This window comes from Eumetopias jubatus, unplaced genomic scaffold, assembly GCF_037043125.1.
Source record: "Eumetopias jubatus isolate StellerSeaLion01/CBP00866 unplaced genomic scaffold, mEumJub1_p1.0 scaffold_3, whole genome shotgun sequence".
Taxonomy (NCBI): Eukaryota; Metazoa; Chordata; class Mammalia; order Carnivora; family Otariidae; genus Eumetopias; species Eumetopias jubatus.
The window spans coordinates 41,697,263-41,720,008 of record NW_028274809.1 but is presented as its reverse complement, the minus strand read 5'-3'; the positions used below and the strand labels follow the sequence as shown (position 1 = coordinate 41,720,008).

The 22,746-nt window shown below is 31.5% G+C and overlaps 1 long non-coding RNA gene across 1 annotated transcript in view; it reads left to right on the top strand.

Moving 5' to 3' along the window:
* Positions 1-20,854, top strand: part of LOC148164688 (uncharacterized) — a 90,474-nt gene extending 69,620 nt beyond the window's left edge. The window contains exons 3-4 of the long non-coding RNA XR_015767928.1: positions 17,492-17,589; positions 20,467-20,854. This is a non-coding gene — a long non-coding RNA (uncharacterized LOC148164688). The remainder of the gene's footprint in view (positions 1-17,491; positions 17,590-20,466) is intronic.
* The last annotated feature ends 1,892 nt before the right edge of the window (positions 20,855-22,746 follow it).

The window sequence follows — 22,746 nt, the reverse complement described above, 5'->3', positions numbered from 1 at the left end:
GTTGTTTCTAAAATATGCAATAGTACCTTCTTATGGAAGTAAATGTGAAGGAAACTTTGTTCTCCAATTAATTTTTGTTTTAAATATCAGAGATGAAATATTTATTTCACTATATGTTCCTCTTCTAAGATGAAGCAACTTAATCTTCATTAAGTTTGCTTTTTTAATCAAATGACAGAAACACAATTAGGAGATGCTGACCACAATCATCTCTGAATAATTAAGTAAATCTCAAGAGGTGAAGTAGCAGTTTATAAAGAAAAATAATTTCCAGAAAAATCTTGCTGAGGTCATTTCAAGATATTCAGTTAATTTAGTAAAAATTTAGTAAAAACTAAAACAATAAAATTTGGTCTAGAAAAGTACTAATGAGACTATATATATTTTTTCAATTTTGTCCTACACTATAAGACCACCCTTAAGGATATAGGAATACTTAGGTTATTTTGGTTAAGATATTTATAGAAAAAGTGAGAGAAACATATAAAAGAAATTGATAGCTTAGTTCAATCAGTATATTTCATAGTTCCTTTATGCTGAAAATAAACTGATTTGAATTTTCATAAGCTATTATACCTTTAAAATCTTTATTATGACTGGTGTTTGTTTTAAATGACCTACATTAATTAATTTAAATTCTATTTATAGAGCCAATAGTATGCTTGTTTAAAATAAGATAAATAGGAAACCTGGGTGGCTCAGTCGGTTAAGCATCTGCCTCCGGCTCAGGTCATGATTGTGGGGTTCTGGAAGCTTCTCCCTCTGACCCTCCACCCTCTCATGTGCTCTCTCTCTCTCTCTCTCACTCTCTCTCTCAAATAAATAAAATCTTTAAAAAAATAAAATAAAATAAAATAAATTTTGGAGCTATAAATTGGACCTCTATAAAGTATATTAAATACAAAATAATGAGTGACTAAAGATAAATAATATTTAAGCCACAAATTTTTCTCAATAATTAAACATATGGTTGATGATACAAAAATGAGTACCTGTCTAACAGAATAAAATTATATAAGGTTATGAAGTTATGAACACGCTATATTTTTCTATATGTGTAGTTCTCTGTTCTGTTGTAAAGGCCCTTAATGTATAATTATATATGTATATATGTCATATAATACATAATATAAACTTTATAATATGCAAGCTAGTAGTAAAATAATTTGTATCTTAATACCTGCTTTTTTCTTTGTGGTATGGAGATATTATATCTTCTATTAGATGATTTCAGCTATTAAAAATAAGTTATAGTCAGCCTATTGAAGGGCAAGCATTTGAACTGACCCAGAGGCTTAATGATGATACTAGGTTCTTTTGTATTATTGGCCTGTCTGACTTGTACTCAGTACATTCATGGATGTTTCTTTCCCCATTTTATTCATAAGATAATTGCCAATGGCAGTTAGGTTAGTATGTTTCCCTGTTGACGTCCAATTACAAAGACAGAATCAGTTCCTATGGCTTCCTTCCCTGAAACCCCCTGCAAGACTCACTTTTCTCAGTGTTTAAATTGAATGAGGCCCATCCATTCCTAACTGATTTATTTAATTAAGTGGCATTCATTAAGCTCCAGACCCTATTATTTAAGCCAAGAATATAAAAGTGACAAATTAAAATTCCTTTGTTCATGGAGCTGTTTTGGGGAAATCAAATATTTAAAATATGTATAATATAATGCCAGTTACTGATAGGTACAAGGAAGAGGGAAGAAAACACACATGCACACAACACACACACGGAGGTATTCAAAAGTGACAACCATGAGGATACAGTTATCATGGATGAACCCTCTAAGAAAGTGATCTTTGATCAGAGACTTAACGGAGTCCAGCGAACCACTGACAGCAATTCCTTATCTAATGTTATCCCCTCTGAGGAAAGGAATGCCAGTACATTTCATGCCTCACAGATACTGAAAATAGAAATCAAGGTCACACATGTCTCTGCACATTAAAAGGACCCAATAAGACATTTCCAATCCCTTTTGAAGTTCCAAACACTATTGATGATGAATTAAGACACCCATTTCACCTCACAATTTACACAGTGCTGGGCTCTCAGTAGAACTTTCACCTCCCTTATCAGCCTCAGACTAATGGGACTTCTAGAGGACCAGACTGGCTTAATTAAAAAAATTAAGTTCAAATTCAATCTAATTAACCCCCTCCCCTATCAGTCATCCGTCTAATCAAAGATAAATTTTAATCACAAGTTTGATTCTATATTTGACATCTGCTGACAGGTTTTAAGCATCACCCTTCCCTCTTCCCCTGTTGCCCCATGTCTGGGAAAACAATAAGAAATCTTGAGTCTCCTTTGCTTTGCATTCAACAGAAAGTTCAAACCACCCAGCGCTAGCCCCTGTGGAAACCTTTACCCCAGCCTCATGACTTAAGCACAATAAAACCCAAGCCAGTATCTCTTCTCCATTCTCTCCAGCTATTTTTCTGACCTGCTTGGGATCCTGCCATTCCCTCAGCAGAAAATCTCATTATGTAACAAATCACTTCAAGCCCTGTTGGTTTATGCATGGCATCATCCAAAATCAACCTTATGTTTTGAGGGACTATCCTAAATCTATAGAATGACCAGAAAAATAATAGACATTAAACTGTTTTTGTTATAATTTTCTTTACTCTGTTTTCCCAAATTTTCTCTTTCCCTGTTTTCAGCACTACTTCTATGTCTCATTCAGTTTTGACTTCTGACAAAATATGCCTTTTGTTTTCATTGATGTTGATTTCCATTGGATATATTACATCCTTAAATACTTCAATATATCTTTAGTTATAAAATACATAGTATTTACACACTGAATTGCTTACAAAATAAAATCATGAAAAAAAACCCAAATACTAAAACTCTTCAATAATTTGATATTCCTCAGATTACTTCAGTTAGTCATACTCTTTAAATGTCTCAGAATCCCCTGCTATAATACACACTGAAGGAATTTTTATATTATAATTTTCTAAGAGATTATACTTTTTCTATTTTCTTATTTGAAGTCTATTCAAGATTTATAATGAACAACAAAACTTTTATAAAGCCTTCAGGAATCATAATTATTTTAAAATTATGTTGGTTTACACAAAATGTTAACAGTTTCAGAAAAAGATCATCTAAGTATTTTAAATGTGTAGATAAAACTCAGATAAAATGGCCATAAATAAATTTTACTACACAATACATTTACCTTCCACATTATACCCAATGAAGACTATTTTCAAAGTCTAACTTTCTTAAGCAAAACTAACTTAAACTTACATATTTTAAATGAAGTTAAGGGAAATTGTAATACTGCTTACATTATCAGTTTATTTCAATTACTCCAACAACTTAGGCAAATATCTGATAGGATAAATTGCATGACCAATTGAAATACGAATTTTGTTCTGTTTTGTTCTTGTCTGACTTTGTATAATTGTTCAACTCTACAACATCCTGAGAAAATACTCCTTTTAATCAGGTATGTGTCCCTATCCACCAGTAGAGACAGTAACTAAACCAAATTTATTCTGCATACAGATTTTTCACTGCATTAGATATGACCATGGAAATAGATGGCATAGAGGCCAGTTTTACATTACCAGCAAGCGGCATTACTGTATTACTATGTACTTTACTCCTGTAATGTTACTGTATTACTTATATTACTGTACCCTTTTCTGAGAAAAGAAAAAATATATATTTTGGTATAGTTCTCACATAATAAAATCAGTTGCCCAAGTGTCCTCATGTAGGGATAGTCAACCGTCAGTATCTTAGATGAGGTGAATATTATATTCACATAGAGGTCTAAAGAGTCAGATTTAAGCTCACTTACTTTAAATAATTCTCTTCGTGACAAATTTATCAGAAGATAAGTACAATTATTAAATCACAAAATGTTACTACATTTTTATTTTTCTACTGTCTTCTCTTCCTAGCTTTCCTGATGTAGGAGAGATGTTTGGAGGAATATCTCAAACTGAAGACTCTTAAATTGTGGTAAATCTAGTAATAGTGACAATGACTAGAGATAGAAAAGAATGTAGAAAAATTTGGCAAATATACTATTTTTAGTAAAATATAATCTATATGGCAAACAAATTAAGGATATGATAAAATATTGATTAAAAACAAATCCTGTTTCCTTTATCAATATAGACTGTTAATAGTGATTACTTTTTATTTTCCAATTTGGCAACAGTTTTGTACTCTAAGCCCAAGAGAAAGTTAATATATGCAAGATATATTAATATCTGAGTATGAATATGCAGAGTATTTTTAAAAAGTGATATTATAAAAATGAAAGTCCTTGAGCATATGCTGGTAGATCATTTGTCTATCATCTCATATTGAAAATAGTTATATAAATGTTAAAGACATGATGATTTCCTCTAAATCTTCCATAAACATTTTGACTTATTTTTAAATTCCATGATTTTGCTTCTGAACTTTTCCAAAAACTATAATAAGAAATACAAATTTAGACAACATGAAACAATAGTTCGGGTGCCAAAATATAAAACATCCTTTTGAAAGTATCTTATATTTAAGGGATTTAGGAACTCTGCGACTCACTGGGATTTTCCCATAAGCAATGATGAGACTCAGAGATTATCTCAATGTAACGTGTGCTCTTCTAGGAGCTCACAGACTCTTGTAGGTCCTGGGCATACATACTTCTTTTAAATCCTCAGATAATTTATTTAATTAAATATCATCATTTTATTTAACTGATGTGGAATTGATGTTTAGAGAAGCTCTTACATTTTGAGACACTATCTCCAAGTAACCAAATTGCAACTGGGCATAGAATAGAGTGTACTGACTGAACGTCAGGGCTCCTGAGCACCCTGACATCTTCCTGCTTGGCCTGTGAGGAGCCCAGTTCTGGATGGTCTACTTACCAAGCAACTAGGTTTGCCTGGATTCCTTTGTTCTTGCCAATTCCCTATTAGTCACCAAATTTACTATACATTTTAACTTGATAAACAATGTATATGTCCTGACTCAGAAATTCCTCCTCTGAAATGTCTCAATAAGTTGCTGGATCAGCTATGTATGTCCATATATCTCTGGTATTACCCAAGCCCCTCATGCCTGTCCTTAACCTACTATCTACACATCCCACAAGGCCAGAGTGAGGGCCAAACACACAGCATGAGCATGTTAAAATAACATTTTTCTGTTCCATTTTGGAGGAAATTGCCCTTCAAGAAAATGAAACTTAGGGAAGTTGCAAATACAGTATAATGGAGCTCCAGGAATTCTTTACCTAGATTCACAAGCTGTTAACATTTTGCCACACTTAAATTTTTTATTCTTTCCCTTTGAACCACATACAATGTTGACAGCAAAACTACAGTTGATTTAGAGGGTTAGAACAGTGTTCCTACTCCAAAGAAGTTGCCTTGGTTGAAAAAAAAGTATTAAGTCCCTTTAATGCAACATTTTATTTTTGTACACAAATACCTACAACTATTCATCATTTTCAAAATGTCATAAAAGTACTAGCCAAACTTTGAGAAGTTAAGTCTGAAATAAAACCTCAAAACAAGGTGCTAATTACTTATCTGGGAAGATTATATTCAATTTAAATAAATGTTCCATTGGTTTTATTTCTTTTATATAACCTGTGGCAATCGTTTTAAAAGAAGACAATTTAATAGGTACCAAACTTTTATAGAACTATTTAGAAAGAGGTAAAATTTAAATTACTACACTAAGATTGACAAATGGAAAATGCTGATGCCCTTGTTTTCACTGATGCTTTGAGAACCCTAGAGTGATATGTTTTCTTTATAAATAAAATATATTTAATTAGCCTCATGTTGGAAATTAAACATGAAATAAAAAAGAAAATGAAATAGAAATATTTTACTTGACTCTCTAAATCACTTATATGTCAGCCATCCAAATTTATTTCCAACTGGGCTCATGTGTATTTAAAAATAAATAAAGCAAGAATTCATCATATGATGAGTTCTCCATCCTCCAAGGAACCAGAGGAATGTCCGGACTCTAAGAATTACTTAGAAAAAAATGTGGTGAAATAACTAGCAACAGCTGGTTAACAGTTTTTTCCCCCTAGCACTAAAGAATTTAAAACAAAATATAACTTTCCAAACTTCTTACTTTTTCTACTGTTTTTACACAGGAAACAAAAAGTCCTCAGTGACAGAACAACTAAACCACCCGATTGTAGAGAGCAACATGGTTTGGAAAGAGCTAGAAACAATTGTATTCACTTTATTTTCCTCAAAAAAATCAGGTGGAAAATTAGCAGGATATTTGGATGTATTTTTTCAGGGCAAAACATCAGCCAAAAAAATAACCACAAGTTGAATTAAATATCAAATTAACAGAAAATTACTGCTAAGGGGCAGCAATAATTAATCATAAAAAGACATTATTATTAGTTTACTAAATATTTATTAGAGGCTTCATAGTTCTTATCAAAGAATTACCTAGTACTGGAAAAAAAACATTCAAGAGAAATGTGGAAAAGAAGCTAATGAGCTAATTTTCAGTGCACCACCAGTGTTTTGAAGTGAATAATGTTAAAAGTATTTTGGTCATAATCCCCAAGTATGTATTCTGATTCCAAGGAAATGTACTTTAAGATCTTTCTCTGTCATACAGTCATATGTGTATGTGCAGGGACATGTACACATATGTATGGGCACTGACACACATGATGGAGAGATAGATATAATCCAATTTCATTTAGTGGTAATATATTAACATTATGTGACATGATATAAATATTGCAGGCAGTATATTCGCTTATCTTATGCCTAAGATAGAAGAAAATAGTAGCCAATAGACCAAATACAGTGCTTTTTCCCCTTTCCTAAGCCAGGTAAGACTGGATTTAGCATAAACAGAGAAGTAGGATTTAGGTTGCTGAATTAGGTAAGAAAAGTATATATGTCCAAACTAAGGGTACAGGATGTATGGTTCACAGAGAAGCTCTGATTCACTAGTGTGCGCAAGCTGGCTTCTATCATCTTGTAAAAACCAATTGTTCACCTCTCTTCCCATCTGAGCGTTCAAGTGAGGTAGCTAAAAATTGGCCATGATGAGAGTACCTGCAGCAGAGAAATCAGCAAATGCTATGTAATCAGGGATCTTTCCCAGACATCCCCCACCCCCAGCTAGTTGTTAAACATTTATGAGCACACCAGTGGTTTAATCCAACCTCTGTCTCCTTTTGGTACAGAAATTGTGCTAATTATTTTACTCTTCTCTACATAACATTTGGATTAAGAGTACACTTATCTTGATGAGCACTAATATATGGAATTGTTAAATCACTTTATTGTACACCTGAAACTAATATAACACTATATGCTAACTAAAGTGGACTTAAAATTTTAAAAATAATAAATGTATAATCAAGCACGAGTTTTTTGTTGTTCTTGTTTTTGTTTTAGCAACAATTGTAGATCCATGTGCTTTTGTAAGAAATGAGATTGCAAGAAAGATTCCATATATCCTTCGCACACTATGAAATCGACCTTAATGCAATATATCACCTTATTCAGATTTCATGAGTTTTACAATGCATACATCTGTATTTGGTTGTGTGTAGTTTTAACACATCGTGATTTGTGTGACCACCAATGCTGTCAAGATGCAGAATAATTCCATTACAAAGATCCATTGTGCTACCTTTCATGATCACAGTCACATCTCTCATGCCCTCCCTCCCTATGCCCTGGCAATCACTCATTTCTTCATCTTTGTAAACTTGTCATTTTAAGAATGGCATATGAGTTGAATCACATACAAGTAACTTTTTGAGATTCTTTTCTCACTCTGCATATTTATCCAAATTGTTGCTTGTATCATTAGATCAATAGTCTTTGTGAATAATATCTTATGGTCTAGGGATGTGTGACAGATTAAACATTTAGCCATTGTAAGGCATTTAGACTTTTTTCCATTTTTAGCTATTATGATTAAAGCTTCTTTGAACATCTATGTACAGAATTTTGTGTGAACATTAAGTTTTCATTTATTTGGAATAAATGTCCGAGACTGTAATTACTTGGTTGTATAGTAAATGCCTGGTTAGTTTTTTAAGAAATTGTCATATTCTTTTCCCAAGTGGCTGCAATATTTTGAATTTCTACCAGCAATATGGGAGTGATCCAGTTTCTTCACATCCTCAAAGCATTTGGTGCTGTCAATATTTTTTTTTATATTTTCAGACATCATGATAGGCTCATATAGCAATATCTCACTGTGGTTTTAATTTGCTTTCCGTTAATAACTAATGATAAACATCTTTCATGTGTTTATTTGCTATCTGTACATTGTTTTAGGTATAATATTCCTTTATTTATTTTGATAATTTCCTAATTGGAATGATTTTTACTGTTGAGTTTTTAGAGTTCTTTATATAAGCTACATTCTCTTCCACTTTGTAGCTTATCTTTTGGTCTTTTAACAGGGTCTACTGCAGGCCAACAGTTTTTAATTTTGGTAAGATCTGATTTGATTTTTTTTTCTTTTAAGGATAGTGTTTTTGAAGTAAAGTCCAAGAATTCTGCCTATCATTAGATCCCACAGATTTTCTTGTATTTTTTCTAAAAAAAATATAGCATTATGTTTCACATATAAATCCATAATCTATGGATCCATGATCTACAACGTTTTGTGTAAGGGTGAGATCCAGGTAGAAGTTCTTTTCAGTCAGTCATTTGCCTATGGATGTTGAATTGCTTTAGCACAATTTGTTGAAAAGACTACCCAATATACACAGAGTACCTTTTCCAAGTTTGTGAGTAATCAGCCAGGCATATTGTATGCATCTGTTTCTGAGTTCTATTGATCAATATGTTCATCCTTCTAAGAATAACACACTCTTGATTGCTTTAGCTATATAATAAATCTTAATGGGCAGGGTGATTCCTCCAATTCTAGTTCATTTTGTTAGTTGTAAGACTGGAACTGGGAAGAATGTGGCCACTCCATCTTGGCTGAAATTAGAAGTCTACATAAGATTTTGTTAATTAATGAGAAACAAAAACAAATCCATTTTAGGAATTAATACCAACATCAGATTTTCTTTTAAAATCAAGTACTTTCAAGTTAGTATTAGCATTTAAAATTTCAGTTTACATTTCCTTAAATCATGTTTTTTCTGCAATTCTTTACAATTAATGGTTTATTCACTTAATGTTTCCAGTGTATTTCATATATTTCACAACTATTCAGTTAAGCAGTTATATGACTTTTTCATTTTTGATAGCCCAGATATTAATTGTCCAGTTTTCCTAGAATTTTAGTGGGCTTAAAACATTAATCAATATAGTTCAGTTAGTAAGTGTGGAATTGTCTGGGACCTTTATGATGATAATCTGGAGTTATTTAGCCTGGAGGATGCCTATTACTAAAGGTACAACATCACATTGGATATTAGTTTTCAATATTAACCTAATAATGTACTGTAGTATTTGAAGAACTGGTAAATATAAAATTCATGTTTTTATAGGTATCTTAGCTTATAACATTTTCAGAACTATATACCAAGGTAGACCTGGTAATACACTACTAATTATAAACAAAAATGATATGTCCTAATATTTAACCAACAATCTGGAAAGCCATCATTTTACTATATAACAATAGGAAGATGATTTTATAATCTGTGTTAAAAATATTCTGTAGTAATATATTAATTTTGATGGAAATTAATATTATTAAATGAATAAGTTTAGCTATTGGATATGAAGTCATTGTTGTACACATTCCCCAATTCAAATTTCCTTAAAGAAACTGTATACCATCTAGTGATCTAGTGGCAAAATTACAACTTTTAAGTCAGCATATTTTTTTATGCAAGTATCATGATTTTCAAACCGATGAACAACAACAACCAAAACAACTTAATTAAGCTTGAATTGAACATTTTTGGTAAAGTAACTTTCTGGGGAAATTTCCAAATACTCAATTATTCCTACTAATTTGCATCTTAGCAGATAAGGTGAATCCAAAAAATAGGGAGGAGTTACCAAAAACTCCTGTGACTTCACTATTTATAAGCAATACTTGTGTAAGTGCTACCACACATGCTCATTTTTTGTCACTTAGAAATATATATATTATTTAATAATTGCTATATAAATGTACTAGATAAAAGCACATTCGATATGCTCATATGCTTGGATTTCTGTTTCATATAAATATGAATTGGGTAAACTATTTTCTAAACAGAAAAAAGGTTGGAGAAGTTGATATTAAAAACACAATTAGAATAGTGTAAGAAACAGGGCGATTTAATGTATTCCTACTTCCATCTTTACCTTTTATACAGTTTAAGTGGATGCTCTAGGGGCGCCTGGGTGGCTCAGATGGTTAAGCGTCTGCCTTCGGCTCAGGTCATGATCCCAGGGTCCTGGAATCGAGTCCCGCATCGGGCTCCCTGCTCCTTGGGAGCCTGCTTCTCCCTCTGCCTCTCTCTGTCTCTGTCTCTCATGAATAAATAAATAAATAAAAGCTTTAAAAAAATAAAAATAAAAAATAAAATCTAGTATGCTCTCCCTTCTTTAAAAAAAATTTAAAAAAAAGTAGATGCTCTACATTGGCTGCCAGAGATACATAGTAATACAATTCAGATTTCCTTATGGTTTATTTCAAACATCTTCAGAACTTAAACAATTACTTTTACTTTTTTTTTTCTAATTGACTTAGCAACATGTTGCTAGATGTTGCCAAAGTACCCTTCATTTTGCATTCCTACCAGTCATGCATGGTTCAGCAAATTTTGAATATTATATGAGAAAATAAGCACCTATTTTGTTTGAAAACAGTCATCCCTCATCTTGATTAACCATCTTTCTTTCTTGTCACACTTTGGTGAATATAACATTTATTTTCACATTTTGATATTCTTATTGACTTAGTATTTTAATTTATAGCTAATTAATATACAAATATATGGTCAGAATCTGTGTTAATGCTAAAATAAGAGAGTAGTTTAGTTCTACAAGGCAAAAAATAAAAGCGTTAGGAAAACTAAACAAAATAAAAGTACTCATACCAATCGTCGTCTACTATTTGTAGCTTTAAAATGACAATTTTAGAGCATGAGCCATGTAAAATACAACTTATTTTGGAGCCACTTTTCTATTACCCTACTTATCTTTTCCTTTAAGCTATTTGTCACAGAAGAAAAATATACTAGAGTATATGACAAAAGTATACAAAATGATTAAGAATATCCAGACAGAATTTGCACCATAGAAAAATCTATAAAATACAAAATATAATTGGAATATCTTTTAGTTTATAATATGTCCTCATGTTTTACTTTAAGTTTTTCATTATACTTTTACAGTTATAAAAAATAGTATCTCTGTCTGGAGGAAGTTCTTGGGATTTCCACCATAAGATCCCATTTAATGAAAATTTTACTAACTCATTTACACAGGGTTATTTTTTTATTTTTTTATTTTTTTAAGATTTTATTTATTTATTTGAGAGAGAGAGAGAGAGAGAGAGAGAGAAGCAGACTCCCCACTGAGCAGAGAGCCTGAAGTGGGGCTCAATCCCAGGATCCTGAGATCATGACATAAGCCGAAGGCAGATGCATAACAGACTGAGGCACCAGGCACCCAGGCACCCAACACAGGGCTATTTTAATTCAGTTAGCATTCTTTGGGGGCAAACCTATGTACTTGTGCTATAATCAAAAGCATTTCAAAAGAAATTAGAAATTCTTCTAACACTTTTAAAACAAAATAAAGCATTGAATCTCTAACACAGGTTGCTTAAGATTTCTCTTCTCAATGTAGATTTTAGATTTAATTTCTTATGAAAATCTGTTGAGCTATCCTAAAGCATGCTGTAAGACTATTATTCTTTTGAAAGTCCTAAAAGTAAATAGCTACTGAAAACTTACCAGCTTCTCCTGATAATTTTGGACAAAGTTAAAAATCACTTATACTCTCTAGATTTTTATAGGAATCAGTATTTTAAATAAAATAAATTTCAGTTTAGTCAGAAACACAGAAACAACTCTAGGATTTTAAAATGAGAACACCAATGCAAGAAATTGATAACGTGGGATGGAATAGGTGAACAGACAAACAGAAAATGGTTAGGACACTCCTGTGTTGGCAACAAGGAGACAGTTATCAATTGCAGGACTGAAGAAGTAAAGAGAAAAGGAGGTGGAAACTAATTCAACAGCCTGGACCTTTTTGGATTGGGCGACCACACCCATACAAAACACTGCTTAGAGAAAGCTCGAAATGTAGAAATGGGTTCTCCATTGGCAACCGGAGCCATAGAAAATAGAGCAACTGCTGAAGACGCCAGGGATGGAATATTCTTGATTTTCCCTTCTTCCACCTCCCAATCTTCTACCAATCCCTTCTCTCTGCTGGTCCCAGTTGGAAGGTTCAGAGATCAGTCTCCTTATTCAACACATTGGAACCAAGAAATGGTGAGAAAAATTATCTGAAACCCATGAGGCAAGTGAGCTGCCGAAAGTTCCTTCTCATTCTTGTTATTAATGGTCATTTATCAGCAGAGAGACTAATTGAGAACTAGCTCCTTCATTGCTATTCTTTTGTGGCTGTTCATGTAATTGAGGTTTTGTTGTTGTTGTTGTTTTCTTACTATGACATTATCACTCAGCAATGAAATCCACAAGAACAGATATAATCTTTCTGTTTTGTCCACTGCTGTGTCCCCTAATACTTAAAAGGAGCCTAGACCAAATTAGATAGTCCACACAATATAGTAAATAAATAGTTGAATGAATAAATCTTAATTCATTAGAGAAACAAACCATAGGCAAAATATGACATTCTGAAATTGAATTTAAAACGAGTGGTTTAGTTTTTTGTTTGAAGTTTGAAACTCATATTCCAATGAGGATGAACATCTAATAAACAGAAAATTCATATGGCATTCATATATCTGAATATTTTAAATTACCAAATAATATTTTATTTCTATGTTTATATCATCTGCATTTATATTAATGTATATTATCTATCAAAATATATCCAAAATGTTTTAAAGTAATAAAAGTTTATGAATCAAAGATTCTATGTGTGTCTTTACCCTTTGTTTTATTATAAGATCCAAGATTCCATTTAAATTTTTGATATTATAGATAATATTTAAATAGCTGAGTAACCAACAGATGATCCATAATATAGTTGATTGTTTTTCATTATAAGTAAATGACATAAAGTTAATTAAGGTCATTGTATTCTGAAATATATACTGAGGATACAACAAAGATTTTCCAAATAGACTTACAGATAATACTAGAAAGTTGGAAAGAGACTAAAAATAGAATTGGATATTTCTAAAAGCTTCATGTAGAATAATTAAAATAAATAGCAACTTAATCTTGCAAGTTACCGAATTTATAGCAGAATAAGTGGTAATAGTTTGGCAGGGGAATACTAAGAACAGACTCACTGCAATATGTCCTCAGAAGTGATGTGTACATTTAACATGATTGTGTCAGCTACATTTAATTGAATTTTGAGAATCATGTTTGAATTAACAGATTCATTACCTCTGGTAAAGCTTCAGTCTTGAATGACAAATTTGGTTTTAGTGTCCATGACAGCAAGATATTTTATAGCAATGCAGTGCTGAACAAAATGTGATATTTCATGACTACATTCTTTCTATTATCTCTCAGAATATCTTGGAACAAAATTCAACGACAAACAATTTGAGAATATTTATATTTTCCTCCTCTTTGCATTTTTGCAAAGTCTGCAGGACACAAAGCTACATAATTAAGGTAGTTTAACATATATTAAGTTACTTCTATTACATATTCAATTGGAATAATTATATGGTTAACTTGACATTTATCTAGATATCTGTCCCCAAGTGATTAGTAGTTATCAATAATTTTCACAGTAATTCAATTGCATTAAAAAAACTGTTGTAACTATTTAACTTGATCTGACTATAGCAACTCAATATTAATCTAATTATAGGGGGAAAAGACTATTTGAGATGGATTGTTAGTCTTCCAAAGTAATATTTAGCTCAAATACTAAAAGAAAGTAAACATTTAAAAAGCTAATTATAGCTAAATGAACCACCTTTGACTTTGACATCCATACCCTACACAAGACAGAGTAAATTTTAGAATTTAGCCAGTACTGATATAATGAGAAATAATAATTAATTTTTTTCTCAATTTGATTGTATTCTAACAGATATTCCTATCAATAGCTCAGCTCATTTTTTTTCTGGTTAAAATGATTCTTTGGTCAGAATGCAATCTATTCATTTCATACCATCTATAAAAAATTTCTGATAATAATTCAAATGTCCTTTAGAGGCAGCTTGGTACTCATTCATATTCACAAAATTGACATTTTCTGTTTTATTCTTGTATTTCAGAAGGCTTCTGACTTCCTGACTCATGTTCTTAACAAAAAATAAAATAAAGAACACATTATAAAGTAAATCAAGCGGTGTTCTTTTCAAATGCAACCACTCCAGCCTGACTTAAACTTTATATTACCTTTATAGGCTGATATATAAAATACTAAATAAATCAATCTGATCAAAAGTAGTATGTGTAATGAGGAACTTCGGCTAATACATTTATCCTTTTTCATTTAAAATATATAATTATAACAATAAATTCAAAATAAATTTCCCTATTATCCTATCCTCAATTATCTTATTACCCTTAATTACCATATTATCATCAGCAGTTATTAAGTGTTATGTTTTCCAATATTTTAATATTTTTTTATATTTCCACCCTCAGACAATGTTGAAAATAAATCTCAAATCACATTAGCTTGTGATTACTTTAACTACTCTATTATAGTTCTCTGTTGTCTTCAATGTTCATGCAGCCAGAACTCAACCTCAAAGCAAAACAAAACAAAATCAAACAAAAAATAAACCATGACTTTCCTAAGCTTTAAAAATGTAAAGAAGAAATATTAGTAGCCAAAACAATATATGAAAGAATGTTTTACCTACCAGTATCCAAAGAAATAAAAGTCAAATCAACATTGTGACATGATCCCTTATTTAAACTTATGACATAGAAAACTACTCCTAGCTTATTGGGAGTACAGGGAATATTTACTTCTGTTATTGCTGGTGGCAGAATATAAAATACACTTCTGAGGGGAGCACAGTTTGAAGACTTAAAAAATATTTATACTCTGACAAAGCAATTCAAACTTTAAGAAGCCACAATAAAAATAGTGTGGTTTACTTCAAAAATGTGTGCAATGTTGTTCATTATAATATTGTTTATGATTAGAGGGGTGCCTGGGTGGCTCAACAGTCAAGCATCTGACTCTTGATTTTGGCTCAGTTCATGATATCAGGGTCCTGGGATGGAGCCCATGTGGGGCTCCACACTCAGCAGAGAGTCTGCCTGAGATTCTCTCCCTCTTCCTTTCCAGCTGCCCCTCCCCCTGATTATACTTTCTCTAAATAAATAAATAAATAAATAAATCTTTAAAATATACATATTGTTTATAATTAGAGTGAATATGAATAGCATCATTCTTATTTCCAAAGTGTCACAGTTTGCACTATAAATTCATGGTTACTGTATAAAAATAATACTTAAAAAATGTAAATCACCTTAAAATGTAAATAATCTTAAATGTCAATTTACAGGGCTCCTGGGTGGCTCAGTTGGTTGAGTGACTGCCTTCGGCTCAGGTCATGATCCTGGAGTCCCCGGATCGAGTCCTGCATCGGGCTCCCCGCTCAGCGGGGTGTCTACTTCTCCCCCTGAACCTCCCCCCTCTCATGCTCTCTCTCTCTCTATCTCATTCTCTCTCAAATAAATAAATAAAATATTTTAAAAAATGTCAATTTACACTTAAAATGTAAATTATCCTGATAATTTGTTCAGGGTAATACAAAGTAGCTATTAAAATAGCTATATTGTATCATAAGGAAAATATTAATAATATAGGCTAAATTATCTTTTAAATGTGTATGTGTACATATAAAAATGTATAAAAATGTCTAGATAATCTTTTTAAAAATAAAAAAATAAAAATAAAAAATAAAAATTGTGGTTAATCAATTATTGAATTACAAAAATTAGGTCATTTTTTTTACCAATATGCATTTTCCATTTTTACAAACTATGCTTATTATCTTTTCAAAAACAATGCAATTTTACACATAAGGACAAGTAGAAGACTATTTACAAATATTATCTGTGCAATTGAGTGTTAGTTAATATTTGTGCTTGATAATGGTTGCTCAATGAAAATTAAACTTTAATGAGAATAGGAAATTATCTGTATTCCATCCTGTATTGATGATTTGAGTACCAAATAACTGATATTAACTGAGGTTCATATTAAGTCATACAACATTCTTTTATTTGGGACATGCCATGTGCTTACTTTACAAAACCAGAGGAAGTAAGGATTCAGAGAATAAGCAAGACTTACGTCTTCAAGTATTTCATGATACAATGGAAGAAGCAGACTTTGAAAGACATTTCATTCAGATAATATTTAGTTGAGAACTGGAAGATATACACCCACCTCCCCCAAATAATTCCATGTGGAAAAACAGCTTGGTCATGGATATAGAAAAGTGCAAGGTAAGTTGCAGGATTGAGTGGAATAGAGACTGTGTTTTCAGGATGTAGGAAGAAATACATTTGGCAAAATGGGTCTTGGTTAGATTGCAGAGAATGCTACATATATACTGATGATTATATAAAGGAAATGTACACATTGGAGCTCAGTTAGTAGGGTGTAATATAACCAGAGCTGATTTAATGAAGATGGGTCAGCTTTCCTGTATCTAATGGAGGAAACTGAAACCTGGGAGTCCCTTTGGACAGCATTTCAGACCTTCAGGCAAGTGTTAATGAGTCCCTAAACTAGGAAAGTGGAAATCAAAGGGTGGGCTTTGGTTTCAGAGGCAATGCATGGATGGACTGAGATTGTATAAAAGCCCCAATTTTGGAGGTTAGGCAAAAAAAGAAACAAAACCTCGCCCCCAGCTTTTAAACTTAAAGAGTCATTTGAAAATATAAGTGTGATTTAGTGTCTGCAATCACAAGAATGAAAAGGAATTGTAATAAAAATTAGAAATCTGTCACAAGAATGAGATAATTAAGGATATAAAATTACATTAGAAGGGATATAGACTGAGAAATGCTGGAACAAGATAGCCAAGTATTGAAAGTAATAGTGACTCTATTTTAGAATCAATAGCATGCATAACCTGTTCCTTCCCTAAGTAATTCTGAAGTCTTTTGCTTTCTATTTCTCTGTTTTCCAACTTGAGAAACACTTTATGGAGAAAAAAAGGAAATTGATCAGGTTGGTCACTCCAATTAATTAAAGTTTCTTTAAAAGTACCTAATGCAATGTTTTCATGTGATGATATTTCTAGCACCAATATTTTTAATAATCTAATGTGTCAAGTCTTATCTATCTTTAGAGTGCTTCACTGTATACTTCAACGAACATTTCTATTACTTTTTGTGTTTCAGTGTTTGAAACTAATAGAGAAGAGGATAGTCAGAATGGAATGACTTACTATTCCTGGTTACTACAGCTCTCCTGAGTCAGAACGCTGATAAAGAAATCAGTAAGTAGAAAGTAGTTTGAACTTTGAGTCTCATAATTTTATTATATTTCTCAATTTCTTCTGTTAAGCCTAAGAAATTTCTCTAGGTTATTAGTTTCAGAAATTTTGATGCTCTGCTATAATGAAAGCAATGTTTAATTCCTTTAGTTTCGCCAAAAACCATCCTGCCAACATTTTTAAAAAGCTTCTAGTTTGTTGTTGCTGTTGTTTGTCAGTTCTGTACACTCTTTTTTTTTTTAAGATTTTATTTATTTATTTGACAGAGAGAGACACAGCGAGAGCAGGAACACAAACAGGGGGAGTGGGAGAGGGAGAAGCAGGCTTCCCGCAGAGCAGGGAGCCCGATGCGGGGCTGGATCCCAGGACCCTGGGATCATGACCTGAGCCGAATGCAGACGCTTAACGACTGAGCCACCCAGGTGCCCCAGTTCTGTACACTCTTAATGGTACTGATCACATTGTACTTCATTGCCCTGGTCATAAAAATTGGAATTCATAATTGTAAACATTTCAATGTGTCTGTAATTTGGCATGCTTATTATATTTTGGATGCTTTTCTTGGATATTTTCTGTCATCTATCTGAGGTCCATTTTTAGTAATAAAAGCAGGGATGAGAATTCTTTATTATGCATTCAGGTATCTTTCACAAATTTATTATTTTTTTCACACTGGATTCATATATACAGAATATAGTCTAAGCAGCATTTTGATAATAGTTATTTAAGTCTATATATTGTTCTTTTTGTCAGACAAATTAGTACTAGGCATTTTGATCCTAAGAATCACATAAGGTGTGTTCTGCGAAGAAAGATGTGGTTTGGAAATTTTCCAGGAACATTTTATCATAAGTATGAATGCAAATTTCCGAATGGCTCTTATCTTAAAATATCAACACTTCCCTGATGGCACTGGAAGTTAGTCATAAATATATATAATGAGATATAAAAACAAATAATTACCTATTAGAAACAGCATAATTATATCATACCAAAAGAACTTTTGATGATAGTGATCATATATACAATGATTATATATATGTGTGTGTATATATATATGTCTATATGTATACACATATATGTTTTTATAATGAGAAAAATACAAAGTGTATGTTTGACACAGACTTATATGAAAAGTGTGATATGTTTATATAAATTAAAACAATAATCAAATATATATTTGTAATTAAAAGGTCTTAAATAGACTTGATAGTGTGGCTTATAGAAAACTTGACAGTGGTAGCTTTTGATATGTGACTGACAGAAATAAGACAGGGGATGGGGAACAAATGGGGAACAAATGATATGAAAATAAAAAAGATTACCATCCAATATTTTATAGTTTACATATAAATATATCCTTTAGAGGCTTTAAAAAATGAAATACAGATTTAATTATTTTCTCTTAATCAAATAAAGTAATATATATCTAAAATTGAAGTTTTATTCTATGTAATTTAAAAGTAACATGTATAATATAATATATTCTTAAGAGATATGTATATTAACTTTACAAGGAATCTAACCAAATGTCTCATTCTGATTTTAAGATGATATCAATTTAATGTGGAAGGAATTTAAAAACTATGTTCTATTCTCACTAAATCTTGGACTTTTCAATTAATTTTGAATTACTGTTTTCTGAAACCAGTGCCACGACAAACTCATTATTTTGGGGCTTTACAGTACATTATTACAAATTTACTTAATCCCAAATTTCTTTATATTACACATTAATTTTCATAAGAGTAAGATTGAAAATAGTAATACATTTTATAATAATGTAAATTTTATCAAATCTCTAATATCTTAAATTCTATTCAAATAAATCACTAAACCTATTATAAGTACCCTTTTTTGCTTATTTCTCAATTTCTTTTCATTCCAAAGATTTATTGTGCTACAATTTTATTGATGCATATTTTTATTCACATATGTATGAATTGAAGCATTTGCCTCTATGCAAATAGGGTAAAATATACCATGAATGTTCTACTTAGATATTTGTCAGTTTAATTTTTATATATTTTTGTATTATTTTGTTTCTTGAGAATTTTAGTGATTATTTTTTGCTATAGAACCTATTTTTATATCAGTTATAGTGTAATAGATAATAGTTTGGGTTCTTGAATTAAACAATCCTGTTCAACTCTTGCTTTTCTATCTGCTAACAACCATGTAATCTTTAAAAGATTTTGTGATGATTGAATGAAATAATCCCTGTGAGCCACTTAATATTATTTGTTTCAGTATGCACATAATCAATGCTTTTATTTTTAGTAATAATAATATTACCTTCAAGACATGAATTGATATAATTTCCATTTAAAATTGATATTTTTTCTCTTTAATGAGTTATTCATGCTACATATGTGTGTCTGATTAATGGTTACTTTAAGGTGAAGACAAAAGTGTCAGTATTTATAGGAAGAGGTAAATGTACTACTTTTAAAACAGGACAATTACTTTAATAAAACTCTAGGAAATGCAAGGAAAATAATTAGAATTGTATTTTATTGTTTGTATTTATCTATCTACCTATCTAGGTCAGTAAGGACACTATCTTGTATTTTTCTTCAGAATTTCTAAATGTTTTCATGACTGGGGTTAGAATGAGAAACAGTGTAGCAGTAAGAAAACAGCTAAATTGTTACCTTCTTACTAGTCAATTAGAAGATTATTCTTGGAAATCTTGATTCTGGACAAAAGTTTTAAAAAGAACAAAGATATTATTCTGCACATCTCTGAAATACATCAGTGCTATTTGGCTCTTATCTGTCCTTGGTTTTAATTCTTGTGATACTGTATTTCCTTATCTGTTTTTTGATCAGTTGGAAAATTTTTTTCTTGCATGTTATAAATTAGGGTTTCCTTTGGCAGATCTCTCTGGCAAAAGATTGGAGCTTGAAGGAATTTGTGTGGACAGAGAGACAACAGTTGACAGAGCAACAATCTACGTTTGTTCGTACCTGATATCTATACATTTAGATGCAAATTGTATCTGCTTCCCTAAACCAGCATTATTTTCTTGTTAAGGTGAATCATAAGTTTTGCACTTCTCAGTCTTGATGGTGGCTTCCTAAACAAAGATGTAAGTTCTGCAACTGCTTAAGATCTCTTGTGCGACTTTGGACAACTATTTAACCTACGAATCAGTTTCCTCATCTGTAACTGAATTAGTCTGGGTTAAATGATCTCTAAGTTCTTTTTTGGTTCCAAAGTTCTACAGTTTTAAAAAATGGATTAAAGTGCTACTCTTATGAACTAATATGTTGATTTAGTTTCTTGGTCCCATTCTAAGAAATAATTATTTAAAAAGATGATTCTTGAACTTCATTAAAAGGTATGCAGTTGTTCATAGGGAACAGATGTGAAAGTTATTGTATATCAAATTATAATTCATATCTACATTTCCCTTCCTCAACTCATATACTAGCTCACCATATAAATGAGAAAAAAATTAGTAGGCTTCTTCAGTCTTAGTGTGGTCTTTTTGGTGTGTGTATGTTTATATTTATATGTTTTTTATACAGAAGAATGCTTATTTTTGGAAAATATTTACCTTTACCGCTTTTTCAAATAACAAACCACAGGCTATCAGTTTCCTCCTAACCACCACAAAGCAGTGTAGTGGGAGTAATAAGACAAAAGATGCCAAACAATTGCCTCCAAAAAAAAAATTCTTCTATAATTAATGAGACAGACCCTCTGGACTCTAGGGTTATGATACTGAAAGAACATGAATCTGGTTTCTGTTCATTGCTCAAGTTGTTTTTGTCTTACAATAAATTTTTGGAGTGTTAAATATAAGGCCAATAAAAGGAAAGATCAGCTAGAAGAGGGAATAACAGAGATAGTTTGGGTAATCACATTTAAGCCCTGGATCCAGTTTTGCTTAAAAACAATCATATCAACTTCTATTCTTCCATGGTATACTGAAAATAAGATTTTAAATTTTATTGATGATTTTAAAGGGTTTTTTTAATTTAAGATTATTTATTTATTTATTTATTTATTTATTTAAAGATAGAGAGAGAGTGCACAAGCAGGGGGAGAGGCAGAGGGAGAGGGAGAAGCAGACTCCCTGTTGAGCAGGGAGCCCGATGTGGGGCTCGATCCCAGGACTTTGAGATCATGACCTGAGCCTAAGGTAGACACTTAACTGACTGAGCCACCCAGGTGCCCCATTATCAATTATTTTTTAGCATAAGTCCATCTGGGTCAGATCCCTAATAACTAAAGGAATCATAATTTTCCCAAGTATAGATATTTACATGTATACCACGTATAGACCATGTTTAAAAGTATAATTTGTTAATTTCAGTCTTTCAATCGATATGAGCACATGATTAGAAGAAGTTTGTTGAACAATTATCTGTTAGTACAGCAATCTTAAAATTAAATAGCCAAGTACTCATACTATGTGGAAGGCATAGAAGGAACAATGTATATTTATTTGGGATTATTTTTCAAGTGGTTCAGGGTAAAAAAAAATCAATCCCCAGTGCTATCTTAGACCTTTAACAAATCTAAAATTTTATTTAAAAATAGAAAACCAAAAAAATATTAATGGAGGTAAACTTTTCTATCCTCCACAAGTCTATACAAATCATGAGGCGGTTGTAATAATTAAAAAAATATGCTCTCCTAGCTACATAAATCACATATTCCTTCAGGGAAGAGAGACATACCACTATTTAGTAGTTTAAGATCACCTCTACATGGGTGATCAATTATTATTTTATGACCACCGTGATAGAAATAATTGCTCCAAAGAAATCATAGTAAAGTATGTCGTACACTTCCATAATATAGTAATTTGAGAAGGTAGATTGAGCTGTTTACTTAGTGCTCTCCCAGGTTGATAGTACCATATACCTAAATATATCTCGAAGACAGCAAACACATTAATTGGTAAGTAAGTGAATATACTCTCCAAGAAACATAGAGAGCACAGCACGTTAATAATAATAAATAGTTATTCTGCTCTCCATCTGTGACTATTTTCTTAGTCTTTATCTTTATCCACATAAGTAATATATTTGGACTTCATAAAACAAAATGTTTCTCTTTTTTTGTAATTTACCCCGTGTGCCTTTGAAATAAAATATTAATTATGATGGGTTTACAATTCAGTTTTAAAACTGATGAATCAGAATA